This window comes from Suricata suricatta, chromosome 2 (assembly GCF_006229205.1).
Source record: "Suricata suricatta isolate VVHF042 chromosome 2, meerkat_22Aug2017_6uvM2_HiC, whole genome shotgun sequence".
Classification (NCBI taxonomy): domain Eukaryota; kingdom Metazoa; phylum Chordata; class Mammalia; order Carnivora; family Herpestidae; genus Suricata; species Suricata suricatta.
The window spans coordinates 5,864,748-5,869,280 of NC_043701.1; the positions used below are offsets into that span (position 1 = coordinate 5,864,748).

General features: G+C 43.0%; 1 protein-coding gene across 1 annotated transcript in view; it reads left to right on the forward strand.

The window, feature by feature from the left end:
• The first annotated feature begins 3,176 nt into the window (after positions 1-3,176).
• Positions 3,177-4,533, forward strand: part of GIMAP4 (GTPase, IMAP family member 4) — a 4,849-nt gene continuing 3,492 nt past the window's right edge. Inside the window, exon 1 of the mRNA XM_029921559.1 lies at positions 3,177-3,280. The gene's annotated coding sequence lies outside the window, so the exon portion shown is untranslated. The remainder of the gene's footprint in view (positions 3,281-4,533) is intronic.

Consider the following 4,533-nt stretch of genomic DNA (forward strand, 5'->3'; position numbering starts at 1 on the left):
CTTGGTCATAGCTTCTGGTGTTACCAATAATCCTGGTGTTGAGTGGCTTGTAGGACCATCACTTGGCTCTCTGCCTCTGCTGTCACATGGCATTCTCCTCTTTTTCTAAGGACACCTGTCATGCTCGATTAAGGGTCGACCCTACTCCTGTGTGACTCATCTTAAATAATGACATCTCCAATGGGCCTATTTTCAAATAAGAACACACTCTTTAAAATAATTTTGTGTTTATTTTCATTAAGGATATTGGTCTATAGTTCTCTTTTGTTGGGATGCCTGCATTTGGTATTGATGTCATGGTATGTTTGGCCTTGTGAAATGAATTGGGATGTGTCTGTTTCTCTTCTATTTTCTAAGTTTGTATGAGGTTGATATAATAGAATTTCTTCCTTAAATGTTTAATGACATTCATCAATGAATTGATTTTTGCCCTGGAGTTTTCTTTGTGTGAATGCCTTAAATTACAATTCAATTTTTTATTTGATATAGGACTTATCAAATTTTATATTTCTTCTTGGTTCCGTATTGTCAACTTGTGCCTTTCAAGGGATTTGTCTATTTTGTCGACTTAGTCAAATTTATTGAAATGAAGTTGTTTAGTACACTTCATTATTTCCCTTTAATGTCTGTAAGATCTGTAGCAATAGATCCCTCTTACACTCCTGACCTTGCTAATTTGCATTTTTTTTGCCTGTTTTCTTCAGCTATGCTGATAGAGACTTGTCAATTTGATTACTTATCTTCAAAGAAGCAGCTTTTGTTTTCACTTATTTTCTTTATTGTTTTTCTGTTCCGCCAATTTCTTTCCAATATTCTTTCCTTTAATCCTCTTAATTTAAGTCCAATTGGCTGATTCTTTCCCAATGCTTAAATGTGGTACCTCAGATGATTACTTTTATTTTATTTTATTTTAATTTTTAATGTTTTATTTATTTTTGACACAGAGAGAGACAGAGCATGAGAGGGGGAGGGGCAGAGAGAGAAGGAGACACAGAACCGGAAGCAGGCTCCAGGCTCTGAGCTAGCTGTCAGCACAGAGCTGACACGGGACTCGAACCTACAAACGTGAGATCTGACCTGAACTGAAGTCAGAGGCTCAACCGACTGAGCCACCCAGGCGCCCCAGATGATTACTTTTAGATTGTTTTTCATTTATTTAAAGAACGTTTTATTGTTTATTTTTGAGAGCGAGAGGTCACGAACTCACAATCCACAAGATCATGACGATGAGTCAGAGGCTTAACCCACTGAGTCACCCAGGGTCCCCTATTTCTAATATAAGCCTTTAAAGCTAGAAATTTCTCTCTACATTTGGCTTTATTGTGAACCCTTTAGCCTAAACCTGGGTGTCATTACAAGTGTAACCCATAACATAATTTCCTTATATGCAGTGGTACATGTAACCCAAATAAAGAATAACTAAGTAATGGTCTATGGATTAAACAGTACATACCATTTCTATTATACTTTATGTCAATCTCTCTCTCACTCTCACATGTAAATAGAGAAACTAACCTTCTAGCTCCCCTTAAGTTTAGAAACAGAATATAATCCTACCCTTTCTCTCTTTAAATTACTTCGGAATCACAAATGTGACTTCCTTTCTTTACTTATTATTTGTCCTTGTTATTTAGGCTACATTGTTCTGAAAAGTTTCTTATCCTCACTGCTAGGGCACTGCTATTGCCTTGTCTCTCATTTTTGAGCAGTTACCCTGTGCTTGCACACACAGGGCTGACTGCGTACTATCCTCAGAGGCATTTTGTTTTCTATTTTCTCACTTTGGAATTGTCTGTTTGTATACTTACTCTACTCCTATGCAACTCTAAATAAAGTCTCCGTTATAGGGTAAAATTGTAAATTGGTACCTCTTGGACGATGGGATCCATAACAGGGCTCCTGAGGGGCTCCGTCAGTTAAGTGCCAGACTCTTGACTTCACTCAAGTAACAGCTCGCTGTTTATGAGACCCAGCCCTATGCCTGGTTCTGCGCTGACAGCACGGAGCCTGCTTGGAAGCCTCCCTCTCCGTCTCCTCCCCTGCTCCCTCCGCCTCTCTCTCTCTCAGAACTAAATAAATGAATTTTTAAAAACAATTAAAAGAATTTTAACATATATTTATTTTTTAGTTAGAGAGACAGAGTGTGAGTCGGGGAGGGGCAGAAAGAGGCAGACACAGAATCCGAAGCAGGCTCCAAGCTTGAGCCGTCAGCACAGAGCCCGATTCGGGGCTCGAACCCATGAGCAGTGAGATCGTGATGTGAGCTGAAGTTAGATGCTTAACTGACTGTGCCACTCAGGTGCCCCACTTTAAAAATAGTTTTTAAGGAAACAAAAGAAAATAAAGATACCTGAAAAACTAACACACAGGAAAAAATAATGGGGCCCACGTCTCTAGGGAACTGGGCCTCCCGCCCCCTTGACAACACTCTCACAGTTCATATTTTCATGGTAGGTGGAGTCAGCTGTCAATGCTCAGCCTATTGCAAATGGTCCGAGCACCATCTCACAGGGTGACTTTGGATCTATCCTATTAGTTAATGAAGATACGTTACCCTCTCTTGCTTCAACCAGATAATACCTTTGAAATAGCAGCTCTGTCTCCCCTGGTCGCAGGGAGGAAAGAGAGGAGGCGGGGCCTGCCTGCCCTAACACAGACCTAAGCAGCGGGAGCAGATGTTGGCCTGGAAGACCTGTTGTCTGAGACGTGGGGTCAGGAACCACAGGCTCTTGAGAATAGCTGGCAGCTCTCTGGTTTTGACTCAGCAGTTTTTCCAGAATGTCCCGGCATAGCCCTGTACTTAGTCCTTCCTGGTAGAGTCTGCCTGGCTGAATATGGCATCTACGAGGCAGATGTGGTTGTCTAACTTTAAATTAATTCAAACAGAGGTGCTCGGCAGGCTCAGCCAGTGTAGTGTGCAGCTGTTGATATCTGGGTTGTAATTTCGAACCCCACACTGGGTGGAGAGATTTTTAAAAAATAAAGCCTTTAAAAACTAATTCAGGTGAAATAAAATTAAAATTTCAATTCTACATCTCACCCTCATCACACATCATGTAGTCAATTGCCCATGTGGTCAATGCTACCCTATTGGGCTGAAAGAATGCAATCCCTAATTGCAGGAAGCTCTATGTGAGAGGCTAGATGATGAAATGGGCAGGTCTCTTGCATGAGCGAGTCTGGACAGCTCCTCCTCTCACTTCCTCTCTCCGTTTCCTCAACATCTTGGCTTAGTATTGTCTTCAGTGTTAGAGAAGGGAGCAGGAGCCAGATTTTCCAGGTAAGAGAAAAGGGATATTTGGGGTAAGGGACAGTGGGTAATGTGTGATTCTGCTGGAGCGGGGACCTCTCCCCTGGACATATTTCTTAAACTTCCAGGCAAATTTGCTTTCAGACTGTGTGTTTCCTGTTGGTTCCCCTTTCCTGTTTTTTCTGACTTTAGGTTGTTATGTGTTTGAGAGCTGAGCCCAAGTCAGTCATCTTTCAGGGATTTCTGCCACAGGATGCTTGTGCAAATGAGTTATTCCCCTCAGTATTTATTGAATGTACAAATAGACTTGAAGCGCTCAGGGATAGAGTTCAGGGATAGAGTTGAGCTCTGTGGGGAGCAGAGGGGAGATGGAAGAAGCACAGCTCACTGTCCTTTGCCCCAAAGCCAGCACCCAGTCAGATTCAGAGGCTCTGTGACCAGGCTGAAGGCCTGGTCAGAGCTGCCCCCTTGGGAGCCTACCTCCCCAGGGACAGCCCTTTCTGAGCCTCACTCAGAGTTGGGGAGGAGGAACCTTTAGGGGGTAAGATGAGAGAGATGCCCCTCCACCCGAGGTGACCCTTGGCAGTTCAGGAGGAGCTGGAGGCCAATGGATGCTGTTCCTTATGCAGCAGGAGAACTCAGCCCCCCGAGGTCAGCACCCAAGAAGTACAGTCTTCTGATCTGACATCTGGGCTGGGATACATAGCACAGCATTCCAGATTGAAGAGAGAACCCACAAGCTGGGAGAAGGGCCTTAATAAAAACCCAAACACCTCCTGTTTCCCTATTTCTGTTATCCTCCCCTTCCTAACTCCCATCAATAACACCAACCATGTGCCCAAAGTTGTTTTTTAAAATTTCTGTGATTTGTCTTCTCTATTTACAAGAAGACCTTTCCTATTCCCTATCCTTAAGGGATAAAGAATGAATGCTTACAAGAGAAGTGTCTGTCTTGCTCACAGTGTTGTAAGTTTGTTTTGATGGCTACCCATCAGAGGAGCCTGTTCGGAACAATGAGCATTATCAGCCTGTCCTAGTCAAAGTCTGCTCTGGTAATTTTGTTAGGAAATAAAATTCAGCCAAGATCATTGGTTTTACTGAAGATTCATGAACAGACATCCAGTCCTGCAAATAGAGGGTGCTCCACTGAGCTACAGGAGAGAGGTATTTAAAGGCAGGGAGAAGGCATTTAAAGAGAACACAAAGACAGGAGTTTATTAACAAGGAATGCGTCCTTTAGGCAAAGCTGGCTTCTTCAGGGGAGTGGAAGGGGTCTGTCAGTA